Source organism: Mugil cephalus, chromosome 5, assembly GCF_022458985.1.
Source record: "Mugil cephalus isolate CIBA_MC_2020 chromosome 5, CIBA_Mcephalus_1.1, whole genome shotgun sequence".
NCBI lineage: Eukaryota > Metazoa > Chordata > Actinopteri > Mugiliformes > Mugilidae > Mugil > Mugil cephalus.
In genome coordinates this window covers 896,253-918,534 of record NC_061774.1, presented here as the reverse complement: position 1 = coordinate 918,534, position 22,282 = coordinate 896,253, and positions in this window count along the sequence as shown.

The following is a 22,282-nucleotide window of genomic DNA, read 5'->3' as shown; positions in this document are numbered from 1 at the left end:
AAACTAATTATCACAGGTGTCTGAGATTGATTTCAGTGATCCAAAGAGTCCTGTGACACAATACCATCCATGAGTTTAATTGAAAAACAAAAAATGTAATCATTATGACACTTAAATACAATTTGCATAATAATTTGGAACACAGTGAATTGCAGCTGCTAAGCATTTCGGAACCTTGTCGTGCGCCAGGTGTATCTTTCTTGGGAGAGACTAATCCCACAACCTGACAAAATGTGACTGAGCATACATACACAAGAACAAAGTGGGCAGGCAACATCCTCCCCTAACCACTGGTTTAGGTTTTGCGGAGATGGCAGCACATCATAAATTGCCCCTATCATAAATCTAATCCTACTAGCGTCCATGCTCCACAGCTTTCTCCACGACACCTTCCATTTCTCTACACTCTCCCAGTTCACCCACTGTCCTTGCTTAGCCATCGACACTGCCTTTGTGCATCTCATTACTTCCTCTTGCCTATGAATTTCCTCCACTACCATCTTCCTCTTTTCCACTGCGGACACCTTGCTCCACAGAGGTTTCCCTGCACACAGTCCCAGGCCTCCACATCCTTGCTGCACATGCCCCATGATATCCCTAAGCCTGAAGGCAGTCTGTGCCTCCTGAACCGCGTCTCTTGGGTTCCACTTCCTCCCTGTTTTAACCGTGGGGGCTGTCTGCCTGACTACTGGATCTTTTGACTGAGTAAGAGTCATCTCCAGTCTAGCCTTAGCATACTTAAACTCCTCTGTTAGACTTGTTGCTGGGAGCTCCAGTATGCCTTTCCCATACAAGGCTGCTTGTATGGGAAAAAGAAATTACATGTCATAGTCTCACGTCATAAAGCTGCTGGGAATTTTTTTTTTACATAATCAGCTCACTAACGCACATCTCTCCTCTTCAGAAACCATTTCAATAATGTCCAGTACATTTAAAATATATGTTCTTTTATTGTTTTATTAAGCATCGTGGGACACCAAGCCATCTCCTAATTGATGAGTTAATCATCCTTTCAAGCTTCTCAACCTTTGTCAGAGGGACCTCATACACTGTCAGTGGCCACATTAGTCAGGGCAATAACCCAAATTGCATGCACTATAATCTCAGCTTTCCTGGGAGCCCTGACCGGTCTATGCTTGAAATGCCTTGGATCATATCTTGTCACAATCCCTCAAACTGTGCTACATCGCTGAGACTTGTGTCATACCACCTTCCCAGACTCTTCACTGGCTTCTCTACACTGTGGAAATCACCTCCTCATTTATAACAAATTTCAAATTTCTACTACCTTTCCTTTAACAACTGAGATACTCCTAGACTTACTTGGATTCACCTTCATCCTAGCCCACTGCAAGTTGCTGTTTAACTTATCCAGCAGTCTGCTAGTACATGGAGCAGTTGACGTCACAGTCGTCATGTCATCCATGTAGGCCCTAATTGGGGGGAGACAAAGCCCTCCATGCAGCTTACAAAGGGGAGACCAAGCAGTTGGCATTGCTGGTGGTAAAAGGCGAAGGCCCTAACCTTTTGGGAAGAAATTGGCTCAAGGCTATTCAGCTCGACTGGAGAGCCATATTCAGACTGCAGATGTCTCAACAGCAAGTGTAAGAGTTAAATGGGCTGCTCTCACAACATGAACAGGTTTTCAAATGCAAACTGGGTACTATTATGGGAACTACAGCAAAAATCTATGTGGAGCCTGAGGCCAAGCCACACTACTTCAAAGCCAGACAGAAAGTGGAGGCAGAATTAGTCAGATTGGAGAAGGAAGGCATTATTGAGGCCATAAGTTTTTCAGAGTGGGCGGCCACTATCGTTCCTATTCTGAAACAGGACCTGACCACCAGAATCTGTGGTGACTATAAAGTCACAGTGAACCCTGTATCGAGGTTGGACAGTTACCCCGTTACGGTGTTGGAGCTGTATTGTCTCACCGTTTCTCAGACGGCACCGACAGACCCATTGGATACATGTCACGATCATTGTCATCAGCAGAAAGGGGTTATTCCCAGCTAGAGAAGGAGGCTCTGTCCATTATTTTTGGCCTTACAAATGTTCTCCAATATCTGTTTGGCAAACACTGCACCATTGTGACTGACCACAAACCACTGTTGGGCCTCTTGGGAGAAAAAAAAGACATCCCCCAGCTGGCAGCAGCCAGAATGCACATGAGTACATACTGGAATACAAGGAGGGCTCAAAACATGGAAATGCAGACGCACTGAGCAGACTCCCATTGCCAAACACATGCATCACCACAACACAAGAGGAAGAAGTAGTAATGCTCATGGAGCATATGAACGGCACTCCATTGCAAGTGAACCAAATTGGGGACTGGACCCGGTGAGACCCAGTTTTGTCCAGAGTGCACCAGTGGCTGCTGTGGGGCTCCTGGCCCAAAGTGGATTGAATCTCACCCAATGCTATCCATCACATCAGCCAGGACAGCAGAGACACTCAGAAGCATCTTCGCCACTCATGGTTTCCCAGCTGTGCTCATCAATGACAATGGGCCGAGTCTTGTGAGTGCAGAGTTCAACCACTTCCTAAAAAAGAATGGCATAAAGCGTGTGACCACTGCTCCATACCAATGGCTGTGCGGAGCGTGCTGTGCGAGTGTTTAAAGAGGGCATCAGGAAGATGGGGGAGGGCAGTGTGGAAACAAAGGTTGCCAGGTTTCTGTTCAAATACCACTCAACTCCTCAGACTACCACCGGAGCAACACCAGCAGAGCTGCTCATGAACAGAAGGATCAGGACTCAGCTCGACTGAATCTACCCCCTACCTCGTAGTTATATATATATATATATATATATATATATGAAGCCTGTTTTGCACTGTGGGGGGAGGAATGTGGTAATGTGACTGTGATGTGTATGTGTATGACAGCTAAGGGGGGTCTCTGTGGGAATTCTGAAGGTGGTTGCTATAGCAACGTAACAAAGCTATAGGGGGAAGCAACTTGAGGAGTTCCTCAAAGTATTCCTTCCACCGCCGGACAATAGACCCAGGTGATGTCAGAATCTCCCCGCCCTCACCAAAAACTGTGTGGGCAAGTTGCCGTCTTCCACTCCTGAGGCGCCGGACAGTTTGCCAGAACCTCTTTGGAGCCAATCGATAGTCTTCTTCCATAGCCTCACTGAACTCGAGTACCCAAGTTTTTGCCACAGTGACTGCCCTGGCCGAAGTCGGCTTAGCCATCCGGTACCGGTCAGCTGCTTCCGGAGACCCAAAGACCAGCAGGTTCGGGGATTACCACCAAGACCAGCACCAGTGACCAATGACTAATCACCTTGGTAAATTCATGCCTCACCTGGCTGAGAAAACTCACCCACTCAGAGAGCTGACCAAGAAATCAAACATGTGGACTTGGGGGCCACAACAGCAGCAGGCCTTTGACAGTATAAAGGAGGACCTGGTGACTCCTCCACATCTAGCGCTGTATAATCCAAATATTGACAAGCTTGTCTCGGCAGATGCCTCATCATATGGCATGGGTGCTGTTCTCCTCCAGTGGAAAGACAGCCCAGCAAAGTGGAAACCAGTGGCATATGCATCAAGATCAGAGGTATGCCCAGATTGAGAAGGAGGCTCTTGCCTCCACATGGGCCTGTGAGAGGTTTGCAGAGTTCCTCATCGGGAAAACCTTTCACATAGAGACAGACCACAAACAGATTTTCCTACACTATATCTCATGTGCCAGGAAAAGAGAATGCAGATGTGCTCTCCAGAGCACCTGAAAACAACATGCCTGCAGGACTGTCAGAAGAGGTGATAGACTTGTACGCCAACTCCGTCATTGCTAGCCTACCAGCAACAGAGAAAAGGCCAAAAGAAATGCAGACACAACAGGACAATAACAACATACTGAGACAGATAACACAGTATTGTGCTGAAGGATGGCCAGACAAGTTCTCAATAGACCAGGTCCTCAGCCATATCTGCCATTTCAAGTAGAAATGACAGTTCAGTGGCTTGCTTCTCTACAGCAGCAGACTTGTCATCCCGCCATCGCTCAGAGCAGATATACTAGCCAAGCTGCGCAAGGGTCATCTCGGCATGACAAAATGCAGGGAGAGAGCCAAGAGTTCAGTATGGTGGCCTGGATTCAACAAAGAACTGACAAAACTAATAGAGAGTTGTGATACATGTGTCAGAGAGAGAACAACCGTGAGAGAAACAATGTTGCCCACTGAGTTCCCCCAAAGGGCGTGGTCTACAGTAGGAGCAGACCTGTTTCAAATGAAAGACAAACAGTATTTAGTCATAGTGGATTATTATTTTCGCTTCTTTTCGCATAACAATTCCTGTCCTTCCCTCCCAGCTCAACTCATCATGCACAGATATGGAGGACTTGAAAAGAAAGCTACAGACACAAACAACAGCAGAACTACAACCATCGCCACGCAGCATGTGACATGCCAGAACTGCAGCCCGGCGACCATGTGGGTCAAGGACATGCAACAGAGAGGCACTGTGGCGTCCACTACAGGAACACCCTGAGTGAATGCTAGGTAACAATAATTCCTTCACTCAGTGGAAGACAAAAATGTATATATTGTGTCTTTAAAAAAAAAACTGTGATCGTATATTGTGTAAAATAGAAATAATAATAATAATTGTTTAATATCAATATAGAGGAGACAATTATTTAACTTAGCATTTGTTATTTATTATCTGATGTTTACAGCAGTGACTTTTTGACACTGTGTTTAGGAGAGACTTTAGAGAAGAATCGTTTGAACAACTTAAGTGAAAAGACTTTAGAGTTTGCTTGAATTTAAATATGAACTTTCACTTATGAATGTATATATGACTATTGGTTTATTGGTACAACTAGAAAAGTTGTGTTTATTCCAGTTTCCTCATGTCTAGTCTGACGCTTTTAAAGTAAGGTCTCTCTTGGAAACTAACTGAAAAAGGGAGATGTAGAGATAAGTCCTGCTAGGTGACTTTGGAATGTTAGGGTTGTCATGGCGACAATAAAGTAGACCAGCGTTTTACTGGACCTAACAGCTGGTGTGTTTCTGATATACTCCTGCCTCCTTACGTCTTGACTTAGCAATAACGCTACAACAGTTAACTAGACTATATTTGACATTGTGTTTTTTCCCTTCGTTAATCACAAATAGTCCACACCAAATTTAACAAATTAGATTTTAAGACTTGGATACAATAAAAATATAACAAGTATTTTTCAACATTAATAAAAACATACTTTGAACAGCAATGTTATCTTGAAAAGGCAATACTTTTGCATACAATTCTAGGTTTACAGACAATTCTTTATCAAACTAGGTGATGCTGCTAATGGGCAAGGAGTGATGCAGTACTTTATGACAACAGTAATATCCAAACTCCAGTATGGATTCAGTCTGAATCTTGGTAAGTGAAAGTTATATATATTAAGTATATTAAAAAGATTTATCGTATCATATCTGAACTGAAATGGCAACAATTGTTCCAGAATACTGCCCTGATCTGCACATCTGGAGCATCATACAAATGGTATACAACTGGGGAAAAAAATAAAATAAAAATTGCTTTGTTGTCTTTGACATGTGTAGTAATTTGTATGATCACAATTGTAGCTCAAAGTTGAAGACCTTACTCAGGATCAGAAGGACACCATCTCAGATTTGTCCATGTCTTGGGATCTTCCAGCAGTCACTAAAACAAATCAGAGGTGGCTGCACAATGAGCTTTTAGTCCATGTGGTGAGTTTTTCGGAGCCGTCTGTGGATGTTGAATAAATGCTAATTTTGTTAACATCAGTATGGTCACATTTTAGTGGTCAAATTCACACTTGAATTTGGTTTTATGCTCTAAAATGTGCTGGGTGTGTTTGTTAGGTCATTGGGAGGATCATGTGCCAAATTAAACAGCTGGGAAAGGGACTGAAAGATGTGATGATATGGCCCTTATTGACATGTAGACCAGATGTCGTTGCACTGCTTTTCCCCAAAACAGCAGAAATGCATTTTGAAAACCCCAGGTAATTCAATTCTTATGTTATGACTTAACAGATAACTTGTAATTTTAATGTACTGAGCAGTTTATTTTCACTTTGACCAAGTAATCTCCACATACTACACTACATACCTGACTTTTTCCTTGAAACAGCAAAATTGCACTGAAATGTGTTCCTTTAGATGGTCCTAGACAAATGGCCTGCTGAAGGTGGTGATGAAGAGGAAGAGGTTGACATTGAGTCGTCCTGCTGCATTTTTAAGGAACCTAACCCTAACCTCGTATTTAGGGTCAATGTCTTGGTCGGATAGTGCAGTGAGAACTCCAAGAACTTCAGTACACTCCTCTACTGTATACGCTACATGTTCTGGATCATATGCTCCTGCTTTTGGTGTTTCTTTTAACTCCAAAAGAACTCTATCCACATCTCGATATCCTTCTTGCAAGTACAAATGCAATCTCCTGCAGCTGTAAATCAATTTGGGTTTATTTTTCCATGCAGCATATGAGAGTGTCTATTAGTTATGTGAAAGTTTCTCAGTAAATTCAGTCTTTATGTGTGCATTGCTACAGTAACATTATTAACTGTGAGTGATGTATCACAGCTCACTATTGTCTCTTATCAGGACTATTCATGTGACATATAGATCTGACTTCTTATTGGCATCATTGGATTTATATGTGTGCATTTGTATGCCGTATCTGTTTTCAAGTATTGGTATAAGGGTCAGATCAGTGTTGTCTAATGGGATGAATGTGTACTCAGTATGTGTGTCTTTGTGTGCACAGTGATTTAGATGTTCGGCCCTATATTCTCTCTGCCATCTTCATTATTTTATCTCCCACACACATATACACACAACTGACAGGCCCATCCAAGCTAATAGATAGTATTTTAAATCATATTACCTCCATTACAAACTGTTTTATAGTCCCACCACATCTGTCAACCTACTGAGTGGCTATGATGTGTGTGTGTGCGCGTGTGTGTGCGTGTGAGATAGCGAGAAAGAGAAACATTATGAAACTAAGCTTCCTCCTCTCCTCCACTCGGCACTTTTCTGATTGTATCTGTTTAAGGGGAATTGAAGCCAGGCTGGAGGAGAATGTTGGTGTTGGGAGTTAAAAGATTGAGCTGTAGGACATAAATCAGAGAGAGGGAAGAAAGGGACAAAGGCATAACGGCATAGTGAGACATAAAGAGGAACAGCAAGAGAGAGAGAGAGAGAGAAAGAGAACAAGTGACAAAGAATAACATATAAACTGGTGGTGTAATCCGTGGTCCTGACCCCACTTTGTCAGCTGTGTGTGTGTGAGAGCAAGATAATGAGAGAGAATGATAGCATGTTTGGCACCACTTGAGTCTAAGATCTCATAAGGGCTAGAAAATAAGTGTGGATAAGCAGATATATGAGATTGTAGAAATCATCATTTAACTTAACTGGTCAGTTAAGTTAATTTTTAAAAATAAAAATAAATCTATATTTGCACTGAGATATGACAGATGAGAAAATGTGGACAATCAACCCAAAACTATAGTATTTGCATGGATAGAAAACACTGGAGGTCAAGGACTGGCTGAACTGCGCCGAGGGCCTCTGTGAACTTATGCAGTTCTATACATAACTTGATTAAACCAATGAGTAAATTCTTTCATTTTGGAGTTTTGTTTAAAACAGCAGCGTTAAAGCAGCTAATTGAAACATATGAGACTACAGATTTATTATAACGAGGCCTATATAATTTTCATGCTCCGATTGTGCTTTTAAATTATGTGCTTTAAGACACAAAAACTAAGTATAACTAAAAAAAAAAACTAAACTAAAACTAAACTAAAAAAACTAAACCTCAGACCAGAGCAGGTCTGTTGTCATCAAAACCTTTCAATATGTTAATTAGGCAATGAGCTAAACAAACACACCTTCACCCCATTGTGCCTGCGTTAAGGCATTGTAACAGTCAGTGCATTTACATGCAGACCGGCATTTAAACAACAACCAGACGGATAATAGTACAGCACTTTTAATCTCGTTTGTAATGTGTGCACTACTTTTGGTGTGTGCTATCTCTCAGGTGGTTCTTCTACCAGTTCTGTTTACCTTCTTCTTCTGCGCCCAGCTTTCTTGGATTTTTTTTTTTTTTTATTATTATTTTTTTTTGGATGTTTTTGTGTTGGGGTCATTCAACAGTGCAGCGGTAGTGACGCATGCACACACATATTATCCAGTTAAAAGTATCTAAAAGCGTATACGCGATGGAGAAAATCAATTTCTAATCGCATGATCTGGGTGCCTTAATCGGATAAGGAGAACTCCAATTTTAGTCGGAGTCCCGTGTTTGCATGCACTTAAGTTGTCCTGTTAAAATCAGATTAAGGCAATAATTTGTTTTTTTCACGTGCATATAAACATACTGAGTGAGACAACACTCTCACCAAAAGGCCAACTTTAAATGATTAATAAATTCCCTTTTTAAATTTCATCCATATTTTTTTTCATTATTTTTGATAAACAGGTTTTAGTTGATCATACACATGCATTGAAGGGCTGACACACGTGTCAACTGAACCGTAGACTGTATATAAATATGGACAACTTGTCCCCACTTCCTTGCACTGGCCAAAATGATGCTAGTTTCCCAGGGATATGTGCAGCACCATCTTGTGGGTTTGGAGCCAGAATCTGTGCAGTATGGTTCAAGAGTGGAACCACACATAATTGCAATATCAGTGTTTTCACACCAGAGCTGTTTGGTCCACTTTAAATAGACCAGAGTTGTTTCCACAGATAGTCAAATTTGTCTGGGCAGGTGTGAAAGATCAAGTGAACTCTGGTGCGGTTCGTAGGCAGCAGGAATGCTCATGGAGTAAACACAGGACCAAATGCAGGAAGCGATGCTATTACGCAGTGCATCTTGTGTGACATTAACAACTTAAAGCCGTTGTATTGAAGCTAGAATACGGTTTGCTAATGGCTAACCTCCATTCTAGAAAAGCCTCCACTTGTATTTTGTGAAGTACCCATGTAACTTTTGTTTTAAAGGCAACAGACACACATGTTGGACTGTGTCATATCCTGTTGTTATTGTTTTATGCTACTATCTATACATTTAGTTAGACATTTACTTATCAGTTACTGGTCAGTGAGCATTTGATAAATACAATAAACACAATCAAAACAGCTAACTTCATATGCTGCTCCATGTTTGCCGTTTGTGTTCAGCACCACTGACTGTTGGCTTTCTTTAGACCATCTGTTTGTTTTGGTTGGTTGAGAAGAAGGGAGAGACTTCCCCTCCTACACTGTGCAATCAATGCAACGTGGCGTTGCTCAGAAAGTTTGGTGTGCTTTAGAAATTGCAGCGTCAAAGCAGAATGAAATGATAAATGAAAAAAACAAAGCCCCCCAACTGAACGAATCCTCTTGGTCAGGAGGTGGAGGAGGAGGTGGAGCTTATGACATGATGTACTACAGCCAGCCATCAGGGAGAGCTGTACTTGTTTTGGCTTCACCTTAGAGGGGCAGTTCTGCTGTCAAGTCTTTATTTACAATCTGTGGTTAGAACAAACTCCACTGAACCCTGAGTGATGCAATCTTGTAGTACAAACACTGTGAGTGAAATTCTCCAAACTGACTGAGAAAATCAGAGACACAAAAGTTAGTTCAGGTGAATACATGTATTTTGCATGGGCTCAATGAGATTGTGATTCTGAGCCACTAACCAAGTTGTAAAAGTGTATTTCATTTGGTGCTAACACATTTTCATTCAGCTGAATAGAAAAAGTTTTGATATTGACCTGAACATTTTCACTAAGCTGATACAAAAACAGGAGGTGTGCATTGTAGATGTAGCTTAAAAAGAATGCCTTCCATGAACTGGTGTCCTTTGATTTTCCTAGTGGCATCACCCACTTTCATGATTAAAGTAACTGAGTATCACAGCATCATTATTCTACATATAAATGATAATGGATAAATGATTTGCTAATGTTGAGATCAAATTATCCAGGCAATAGAGCAAGAAAGGTGATTGACAGTCATTCCTTAACATCTACACCTACACTCCACTATGTGTATGCGTGTCACTCGGGCAGCAACGGGCAGCAAGGTCATAGTAAATGATGATAGTCTACATGTGTGTGTTTCAGTATTGGAGGTTGCAGAGTAGAGCATTGATTTAACCAGTGCATCCAGCACATATGACTGGGAACGGCCTTTCAACATGGAGATGGAGAATACATCAGTGTGTTGATGCATAAAGCCACCATGCAGAACACACTCAGATGGGACGTCTATTCTCACACACACACACATGCTCTGACACACACATCCACGTTTGGCTCACTTCATCCAGAACGTTCTCTGATGGCTTTATCATTCTCCCTGCTCCCATACACCCTGCGGATTGCTCTGTGTGTGTGTGTGTGTGTGTGTGTGTGTGTGTGTGTGTGTGTGTGTGTGTGTGTGTGTGTGTGTGTGTGTGTGTATGAAATATAGAATAATATTCATGGGGAATATTCAGATTTATAGTTGGGTTATTAATTGCAGCAGCGCTTTAAGTTATTCCTATTTTATGGGGCGGAAAGATAATAACCTAATAAGTTTCCCCTTGTGTGTGTCTGTGTGTGTGTGTCTGTATGTGAGAGTCAGGGCTTGCATGTGAGATCAGTGAGGTCATTGTGTGTTTGTGTTGCTTCCAGTCGGAATGTGCAGCATGAAGTCCAGAGATGCAGAGCATGGCTGAACATATATTGTTGCTCATCATTATTTGTTTGACTTACCCTGTAACTGGTAACAAGTAACTATTAGTTCAGTTCAAAGAACAGTAAAGGGACATGCCACTGATTTTAAGGATGTATAATTGCTGCTTTGATTGTGCAGAATGCTTATTAATTGTGAATGGCATTAAAGTCAAGTATGACTCACATGTGACGAGCAAAGGCTCTCTGTAGTACAAACTGCTTAAATTTTGCCACAGCACACTGTACATCATTCATTGTGTGTGCTGCTGAATGTGGCTATAATGGGCTTGTAATCACCAGAACTGTACTGCATTTACCTTACCTGGCCAGGTAGCTGCATATACGAGCTGTGGCTGGGGAGGAGGATGTGTTGTGCACAGCTGGCAAGATGGAAGACGCCAGGTGAGATTTGAAGTGGGCCTACCTAAACACTTTGTAGACCATGTCAAAGGTCCATGACAGTGGACCTTTTTTTAACAGGATGGTGGAAACCAAATCACACAAATATGTCAGGGGTGGTTTGAGTAAACTGGGAGTTCAAGGTGTCAATTGTTTTAAATATGGTTTCTCACTTAAATCTTTGCTTTGAAAAGCTGTATTACAGAAATAAGAGGGGGATTAAAAATGATGCAGTGGTGAAGGATTTCACTGAGGATACGTGTTATTGTTCACACTACATGGCAACTGCATCTGCAGTCTGAGAAGAAACATGCAGGCAGTTGGACTGCAAAAGAGGAAAATCAAATTATGTCCAATGCAATCCAAGTACTAGGTGTATATATTAAACAAGCAATATATGTTATCTTCAAATCAGCAATGATTCCAAGGAAAATATAGCTCTGTCTGAAGGCCGCTTGCGGTCAGTGTTGTGCGTTGCCTGTTATCCTCCCACCCCCACGTGAGTGTCACGATATTAGGGCATAATACTATATAACATATTGGGGTTTTGTCATCTCAAGCTTGTGTTTGTTTTTATTTTAGTATTGTATACAGAAATTGATTTAATTTGTGCGTGTGTGTGTGTGTTTCTGTGTGTGTGTGTGTGTGTGTGTGTGTGTGTGTGTGTGCATGTTGTGCAGGTCAAGCATCATTCTGACTTTTTCATTTTGTTTGCCTTGTGACGGGTTCATTAAATCCCTCAGACCCTCCCCACCACTATGTGCACACACACACACACACACAATGAGGGATGGTTTAAAAACTGCTAATTTGATCAATACTTAATTTTTGCTCCTTGATTCTTTTTTCTCTGCTAAGCTGTGATAAGGCGAGAGGGGGTGGAGTGTGTGCGTTTAGTGTGTGTTTGTAAGGCACATGCAACTGGGTGTATGTTATCTGTGTGTGTGGGTGTGTGTGCGTGTGTGTGTGTGTGTGTGTGTGTGGTGTGTTCCTATCACAGCAGTGTGTGTATCAAAGCTTAGAAGCTGTCATAGTCTTCAGCTGTAATTTCCGCATGGCCTCCTATTACCTGTGTGTGAGTGTGTGTGCACAGACACTATCGGGCCATCTGGTAAATGGATAGTTTGGTGAGGTGTCGTCATGGTAGCCAGTTAGCCAGGGGAGGATCCAAATGATGTCATCACTCACCGCGCCAACACTTAAAGAGATAAGTTCCTTAAAGAGGTGCCCATTTATCAGCAGCAAACACACAGAAACGCACAGCAAATGGGGGTGAAACTCACACACTTTGAAACGTAACAACAAAAGCACACACACTCTATTGTTGAACCATTTGACCGCTCTCCCCTTCGTCCATTTGTAATCACTCTGTCATAGCAGACACTGATGTTGTGTTTTTTGAGATTTCCGAAGAAAATGCCTGGAAAGCCTGGAAAAACTTTATAATCTGAAACAACTTTTTCTTTCTTATTTAATTTTACTTGGTTACTCTGAGCCTATGCCAGTTCATATCTGTCATCCACCAATGTATTCCCATCTGTACAATTTTGCCAAAATTTACCTATTTTTGTCCTTTGTCTTGTCTTTTTTCTGTTATGCTTTATTTTACTGGCCATCAAAATGAAATGAATCATGGTGTAAATATTTATAGTACTTTTGTGGTGGTTGTAAAGCTCTATGAATGGAAACAGATGTGTATTGGCTGAATGTTTTAATCAGATCAGAGATGTGATTAATCAAATTAGAAGAGGAGTATGATCAAATCAAGCTAAAACTGAACAAAATATGCTAGGCTTTTTTTGTTGCATGGACTTTCACACAGTATTCTCTCATCCCAGTATCCACTGGGGTCCCCTGTGTGTGTGTGTGTGTGTGTGTGTGTGTGTGTGTGTGTGTGTGTGTGTGTGTGTGTGTGTGTGTGTGTGTGAATGAGTGGCCAGTTGGCCTCTGTCTATTAGCTGTAATGGAGTCAGACTGAGATGTCAAAGAGAAGAGACTCTTATCAGAAAGACTGAATGTAAGGGATGGAGGAAAAGAAATCAGAAGAATTAAAAGCTAAGAGGATGAGGAAGAGATCAAAACAGGCAGTGGTGGTGGAGGAGAAAGATGTTTGAATGGGGGAAATGTGAGAGAGAAAGAGGGGAAGAGGAAGAGAGGTGATAAAAGACAGGGGCCATGGAGGCCACTCACAGCAGCGTGTTCATCTTGTGTCTCATGACACCAGCAGCCTGTTCTCCTGCTACATCTCTATCCTTCTCTTATACTCCTGTTCATGGTAACACCAAGCTCACACCAACCCAGGTGCAGCTCAATCTTCATTCAAAAACGTTCTAAAAATAAAATGTAATAGATAAAGTTTTATTCTGAATTATTCACTGAAAATTATGCCAAGTAGGGTTTAAATTAACAGTCAATTCCGATTTTAATTTGTACTTTTAATAAGTTAAATTTGAAAGTTAGTCCTAAATGAATAAAATTCTTTCCTTCCTCTGTTTATATGGCAATTACGCTGAAATTAGTGTAATAATTAAATTTAATTACGGCAACCTAATTGAATGTAATTAATCTAACATAATGAAATATAATTAATGTGGTGTAACCTCTTTAATATGACAGAGGTCCACAACCACCTGTCACTAATTCTATCTCATGAGCTGCTACTGAGAATTTAATGTGTTTAAAGGTGTATTAATGGATTTAGTTTTTAACTACTTCTGAACACAACATTGGTGTATTGTCTTATCTGCCTTTCTGTTGGTTGCTGTTAAATTCCTGCTAATACATAATCATTAATAATCCCATAATATAATAATATATAAAACCATGACACATATTATTGCTCATTTTTATGTTGTTCCATATCATTCTTACTTAAAGCAAGATTAATTGAACTCTTGGCCACCTGGTGGCAGTGGAACATGATGAAGGCCACACAACACAACAAACATCCTTCAAGCAGACATAGACCAAACTATTATATGTATTATTATAGGCAGACATTTGAATGATTTTACTGTGGCGCTAAAGCTGTTTTCAAATAATGCACACTATGTCCAAATAATTTTAGATGTTTGCACATGTATAAAGATATATACTATACTATATCTAATAAGAAGACAGAATGAATGTTGTCTGTTTGTGTTGTTGATGATTTCACTTTATTTTGCATAGGTTCCTCAGAATTCTATGGAAAGTTGGAGCACTTGTGTCAATGTTAAATGCAACCACAGTTATTCTCAGCTGCCAGATGTCTAACATTGAAATCACAATAAACTTCCCCTTTTAACCCATAGATAGTAGGGACTTAGACCAAAGCCACCACTGTTTCTCCTTCTCACTTCACTGTTCTTACCAGCTATGTTTTGTCATAATTCCTGGTAATCTCTCTGATGTCACAGCAATTCCCATTTGAAGTTAATCAGTCTGGTGTCTTATGCACCATGGGAGGTTCAGCTTTCCATTGATGTGTTTCAACTAAATGGGTGAGTGAGCGCTGAAAACATAAAAAAGATAGAAGATTAAATGATGTGTCTCCATTATAATTGAGTCTGGAGAGAGATGCAGATAGCAGAATAACCTCTAAGATTTCATTTGTGAGACAAGGTACATAGGTCTGCCACACTAGTTGTTTATGTTTGGTTTGTGTGAATGTTTGTTAAATATATCATTACTAGAAATGCTTTTTGTTAAATCATAAGACAACTTATACCTGTTATCTTCTCTCTGTATGAGTTTTGGACTGTATGACTGAGGATTGTTTCACAACAATTTATTATGTGAAAAATATCATATTGTCACTTTTACAGTTTGAGTTTTGTGAGTCGTTTTGATAATTACTTTTACTATATGTACTGAATCTGGATTTGAATATATATGTGAGGTTTTGGTGACTTGTATGGCTATTAGTAGTATTAAAGGGGACATCAGATGCCTATTTTTACACCTTGATATGTTTCTTTCATCACTTGGCATACAGACACACTGAGTGTTCATAAGCTAAATAATCACAGTATGTTTAACACATCCTTACTATGCTAACTTTGCCCCATGGTTAGATCTCCTCTCCACCGTACAGTAACCAGAGCTGCTCAGACGAAGTGTGCTAGCATCACTTTTTCTGTCTGTTAGATGAATAAAAAGGCAATGCTTTGCTTATGAAATATAATTTAGTTTGTTTTGTTTTCCCCTGTTCTACTGCTCGCATTCTCCATCTATTAATTAGACTCAAATAGTGCAGCTTTTGGTTAAGTGTCTACATAATACTGATAATGGTAGTAACAACGGTAGTAAGAATACTAATGAGTTATGGTATACTGTACATACCTATAGTTGTATTGTTCAGTAAATTGACTGGAATTCCCAGCATTATTGCTTTATAATTTGTTTTTCCTTGGTGTTGTTGCACAAACACTGCTCTCAGGGGAGGAGACTATGGCATTAAGTGACCAATCAGAGGATCAATAGCGTTGTAGATGTTCTAGCCACCGGCAGAAGAGTCCGCCCAATGTTAATTAGAGCTGGCACATCTCTCCTCTACTCTTGTCTCTGTGTGTCTAGCTAATTCAGCCTCTCGTTAACAACGCTTATACAGCCAATTACCATAAATCCCTGTTAGCTGCGGCAATTAACAGTAACGAGGCAGCGCTGCATGTGTTTCTACTGTTGTAATTAAGCCAGTGTGTTGTTAATTAGCTAAATGTGAGCGGGAGGTTTTATGCTCGTTAGTATGGCCATTTCATTCAATTAGCACCACCATTAACGAGGTGTCTCTGTTCTAACAAAGTTAATGCAGGGAGGAGGCGGTGACTGGGTGATTAGCCTATACAAACATGATGACGAGCGTGGCACTGAGCACAGGGATGGATGTATGGAGGAAGAGAGTGTGTGTGTGTGTGTGTGTGTGTGTGTGTGTGCGTGTGTGTGTGTGCGTGTGTGTGTGTGTGTGTGTGTGTGTGATTTACATATAACATATAAACGCATGGACTGGGTTTCAGGTCAGGTTTTGTGGAGGACCTTGAAACAATTTGAGGCTATATAAATAAAATTGAATTGAATTGAAATGGGGTGGCATAGTGGTGCGGTTCTGGGAACCAGAACACACTAGTGACCTGTCCAGGACCCCCGTTATCCTCCCGAGGACAAGCAGTCACAGAAAATGAATACTGAAATGAATTTGTTTTCCCCGCACTCTGGCATGGGGATGGGGACACAAACATGTAGCCAAAATTATCTTACTGTCTTATGCTATGGACGCAAAGCCACATAATTTCAGCGAGCTTTAGATACACCTAAACAATGAAGCAGTCACGGCATGTAAACTGCTCTGTGGTTGGCTGTAAAGGCGCAAACAAAAACTTGCATTCCGAACAGTTTTCCCCAGACAGATTATCCAACTGGGGCCAAAACCGCACTATTTACACATAATGGTTTCCTATGGTTGAATGAATGTCTTTATTTTGAATAAATTTACTGTTATCCATACTTTGAATTGACACAAGAATAAAACAAGACTAGCAGGACTAAGTTAGCATAGTAAGGATGTGTTAAACATGCTGTGATTATTTTACGAACACTCACACGAAACTTAAACTGCTAAAAGTGACAATTTTATATTGCATTATGTACGTATTCTATTTTTCACATAATAAATTGTTGTGAAACAATCCTCAGTCTTACACTCCAAAACTTCAATACCATTTAACGATGAGCTTAAAGATGCTACAATTTGGTGCAATAAACCATTGATTACAAACATTCACATAACACGTACATAGTTTATGCGCAATTTTAATACTATTTTACTTTTTGTGCCATTTAGCAAGTTTAGTTTTTCAATATCAAAAATCCTCTTCCCAAAGAGAAACAACAACTATTTCCAAAGTAGCAATCTGAGCATTGAAAAAGGCCAGTTTTTTAGAGCTCAACTGTGCAAGCCCATTCTATTAATGCTTGGAAAGATTTACACAAACATTTTGTTTCCTGGGGCCTTATGTATCAAACTGTGCGTAGAAAAGCCTCTGAATTCTGCTGTAGGCATGAAATTTAGAATGTGTGTAAGTACAAAAAAATCCAGATTTGTCAAACGTGCGGACACCCGTCCTATACACACTAATAAGTAATCGGTGATGATAAATCCCACCATGCATGGTTCGGGTCATTTGCATTCAGAAATGCCCTGAATTGACCATGGTAGCAACAATCCCTTTAAAAATGTGTGAAGGGATTTTCTTACCCTCACTGAAATCACTGCAAAGAGGGCCAGTCCTGCCTGTGCACGCCGGAGCCGGAAGCAGAGGAGGAGTCAGAGGAGTAGGAAGAAATTTCAACGAATTAATTCGTTGTTGCAAAATCAACAAGACACCCCCAAATCCATAAATGAAAGAAAAGATCATCTGACCCACATGTCACAAAGACTCTTACTGCAAATAAATGAGTCACCGAAAGAGATTGATGCATGCGCATTGTAATTGTTAAAATAATAATAAAAAAATAGATCATATTTTAAAAAAAAAGAAAAAATAAAGTTCTCACTTTCCAAACATTGAACACTGAAGTGCGTTTCTACAGCAACGTTTAATAGAAACGCAGTTGCATCTCACATTATTTGTGTATTGATTGAATGAAATTCTTTCCCATTCACGTAACTGAATTCATTGTGTTGTTTTATTGTGATGTGGGTCAATCTACGGGTCCAAATTATGTTTGGGAATCTGGCAATGGCCTGAAATCCTTTAATTTGGGCTGGCTGGTGATGTATGTATGGGAACTGGATGTAAACTGAGGCCAGAGAAATTATTTCACCCAACGCTGCCGATATGATTCTGCTTAGTGTCGACTACACGTCTCCAAACATCCCAGGGTGGACAGGAGTTGGATGTGCACTGGGATGGCTTTGGTGTGGTAAATCCATCAGTATGTTTTTGATGGAGCGTGTTAAACAAATCAAAATGCCCATTGAAAACTCGCTCCCTGCGGAGCGCACGGTTCTCAAAATCCTCCAATAGCACAAGACAAGCAATGGTACTGGTACTTCAACTTTTCTTTTCAGGTTATCTTCTACAGCTTGCCACACCAATTATTCAAAATGTCTGTCTTTAGGCCCACATCTGTGCATATGCACAGTTGATAAATGAGGCCCCTGGACTGTTCAGTTCATGATTGTTTGCTGACGTGGTCATTACTGTCGGTCATCTTTTTACTTTGGAAGTGAGTGAGCTGATCATGAGCCAGTGACATTGTGCTGATCATTGTACCAAATTATCCAAGAATATCACCGTAGTAACAATATCTATCTAGTGCAACTCCTCAGGAGGGCTTTGCCTCTAGAGTACAGATTATGAAATGATGCCCATATCCCAAGAAGCTTGGATTGATTTAAAGATAAACAAAGTGTGCTTTTACCCTCGAATGATAATGTTCAGTGTTAAATAAACCTTATGATGATGCACATACAGTAGTAATGTAGAAGGGATGACCTTGTTTCATATACAGAGTAACAGTGTCAGAAATCATTGAAAGGTGGACTAATTGTAGCTTAGGCTTAGTGGTGGACAAATAACATAGAATTATTATTATTATTATATTGCTAGCATTTATAATTCTACTCTTTAAGTTTTCACTTCTAATGGACATGCCAATCTGCTCATGCTTGCTGTCATCTCTCTTTCATTCTTGTCTTGCTTACTTCTTAATTTGCTCCATCCTCACCCTGTTCACCCTTCTCCTCATCTCTTTCTTCCATTGCACTAGCTTTTATTCTCCTCCCTCTGACGAAGTGATTATGGTTATGAGTTCAGTTGAGAGGCACTCATGCAGGCACAGTTTAGATTGGTATGCATGTATTATTACACTATGTGTGTAAGCGGGGTGAAGTGGGGGGTGGGGCATTGACCATATATGAAGGAATGTCAGACATTGGTTAAATGATCTGGTTAGCATCCATAATAGCCTCTTATTACTGCCTGTGCCCTGTGAATACAGACAACGGTATGTCTGTGTGTTGTTCTGTCAAGCTGACAGAATTTGTAAATGTCCCAGGGTGTTCTTTTTTTGCATGTGAGCCAGACAAAGTGAAACAGAGAGAGCAACAGAGAGTGACTGAGACACTGAACAGACTGACAGAAAATTACATGTTGATGTGTTCATGAATGCTCAGACTAAAATACAAAAACTCACACAAGGCCCCACAAGATGAGATACTGCACCACTAAAAATGCATCGCTACCTTCCAAAAACGTGCATTCTATTTCATCAACCCATTATAGGGCCCTCACTGAAATACTTGGAAATTCTAAATGTCAACCCACAGTGTTATTGTAGGTCATGGGAAGAGTTTTTTTTTTTTTTTTTAATTTTCATGAATAAAATCAAGACTAATGGATTTGCCATATATGATTAATTGCCTTAAACTACTTTAAAAATGTATTTATACAACATTTGGACCATCATGATACCTAAGAAAGCAGTTATGCTCAGTGTTAATGCAGAGGTAGACCTGGTAGACGAACATTTGCCCTGAGAATGGTTCCTTGATCTTCTCTGATCAACTGGGTGAAAACCAAATGCTTCTGAACCTCAATAGGATGCGCAAAGGCACAATTTAAAATGTGTGGGGAAGTTGCCAAATATGGTTCGTTGCCCCATGAAGGGTTAAAGAAAACAGCTATGACAGCAGAGTCTATGATCATGTAACATTACAAACAACATAACAAACAAAAAAAAAAAAAAACAAGTTGCTGCAGTCAACTTCACTAGAAAGTGTAGTCTTGAAAAGTTTTATTTATATTTCCAACAAGTTATAAAACAGTTCATTGAGCTTGTTTGTGGTGTTTATTGTAATAGATAGCATATTTGTTCAAGCTGGAGTTGATGACTTTTGTGTATTTTTGGGCTCAAAAATTAAAGTCAAAATGTGAAAAGAAAATTATCAGGAAATGGGTTTGTGCATAGTGGCTAGTTATTTTTTAAAAGCTAGTTAGGTCTCTTCAGTTTTTACTGCTGAGTTAAAATATATTATAGTGTGGCTTAGGTAAGTCCTCTTATTGGTAATTATTTTGTTAACCAACATTAACCTGAGTCAGTTGGCAGCCTTCATTTCCATTATAAATGTGTATGTTAATGAATATCTAAGTGATTACTTAATATAATGTCAGAAAACACTGAATAACACAGTCATAGTTTTAGTGTGATGGGACACTATAGGATTGGGATGGGATTTTTCTGTCTGTTAGTAAATGTTCACATTCTTGATCATGGCAGGCTACCATTGACGTTTTGGTATTTGTGGCTGGGGAATTCGGTTAGGTCCCAAGCACAAATATTTGTTAATCAAGGGGGTAATCTGTTCATGACAGCACCAAAAGCACTAAAGAAGAAAGAAAGACATAAATGTTAATGATTAACATTTATAATCTGCTTAGGTTAATCAAAGTTTTCACTTAGATTAACCTAAACAGATTATGGGTAATGTGTTTTTTCTGTTTCTTCTGTATAGTGAATGTGTGCTGTGTGCATATGTAGATGAGCATGTGTGTCTCGTGTTGTGACAGGGACTAATGTCTAAATCAGCCAGACTCCATCGCCCTGTCGCCCCGCTCCCCTACAAATGTCACCTGTTCCCGGCCAGTGATTTGCATAATGCAAAGCCTCTCAGTCGTAACGGTCCGATTAGCGACAGGGAGCCCCAGGACCATTCCTGACGCACCAAGCCGTTAACCGCTCTTTTTGCCAGGAACAACTGTGATTAACTTAAGGGGGCGAGGGTTGGGGGCGTTGGAGGATCAAAGTGGGGAGGAGGAAAAGCAAAAAGAAAATAGGAATTGGCCTGAAATTCTTCTCCTTTGCATTGTATAAATTACAGACCGACAGGTTGGATGCAGGTAATAAAACTAAGTGATGACATAGTGAATGCTGAGCAGAATGAGAGGGAAAGATAGAGGAAAAGAACTACAGAAAATCTAAGTGCCCCTCCACTCATAAAATACACTGTATGAAAAACTAGTTTGAAAAACAGATATGAGTACACATATCTGAGTGCTCTGTGTTGATTTCAGAACAGTGGTCCCAGTCAAGTCTAATTTCTTTTTATAGGTATCCGAAGTTAACAGCTGTTCCAGTTATTGACCTGCACAAGAAGTACAAATAGACATACAGGTGCATCTCAATATATTAGTATCATATATTATATATCATAGTATCATATCAATATCATCAAAAAGTTAATTTATGTCAGTAATTGAATTCAAAAAGGGAAGCCCCTATATTATATAGTCCCATTACACACAGAGTAACATATTTCAAGCATTTATTTATTTTAATTATCATTTTAATTATCGCATTATTAGTATCGCTTGTGATAAGTTAAAGGTTTTTGTAATGGTAGTTTTTTTTTTCCCAGAAAGTGCGACTTCCCAGTGTTCAGCCACACTTTGAATTTTGTCCATCTGTGAGTTACGGTAACTCACCCTAAGCATTTTTTTATGTGCAGGCTGATGTTCAGGTCTTAAAGTGTTAGGATGATTATGGCTTAAAGCTAGTGAAAAAAACTAAATGTCTGTATCTTAGAAAATGCATTTTATTAATATAGAAATGTTGGCCTACTGTAAAGTATGTCCGCCTAAAGTACATGCACTGTGTATAACTGCAGTGCATAACTGTGTTATGAAAGTCTTCCTGCTTTGACAGTGGCCTTCAGATTGTCTCTCTCATAGTTGCTCTATAGGGTTAAGGTCAGACGAGTTTGCTGGCCAATCCAGCACAGTGATCCCATAGTAATTATGCCCATGCCCTGCTGGAGAATGAAATCTGCATCTCCATAAAGCTTGTCAGCAAAGGGAAGCATGAAGTGCTGTAAAATTGATAAAACACAGTGGACTAACACCAGCAGATGACATTGCTACCCAGATCATCACTGATTTCAGAATCAAAATCAGCTTTATTGGCCAGGTATGTGTGCCCATACAAGGAATGTGATTGTCGTCACTTTGCTCCATGGTACAAGAAAATAAAAACACTTAAATAAGCATAAAATAAAAACATATGAAAAAATAGAAAAACTGTACAACATAAATAAGATTTTCAGAACAAAAATAGTATATACATCTATACATCTGTACATAGAATATAGAGTGAATATGAATAGTAGTACGTATGTTATGAGAGTTATTGGGAATG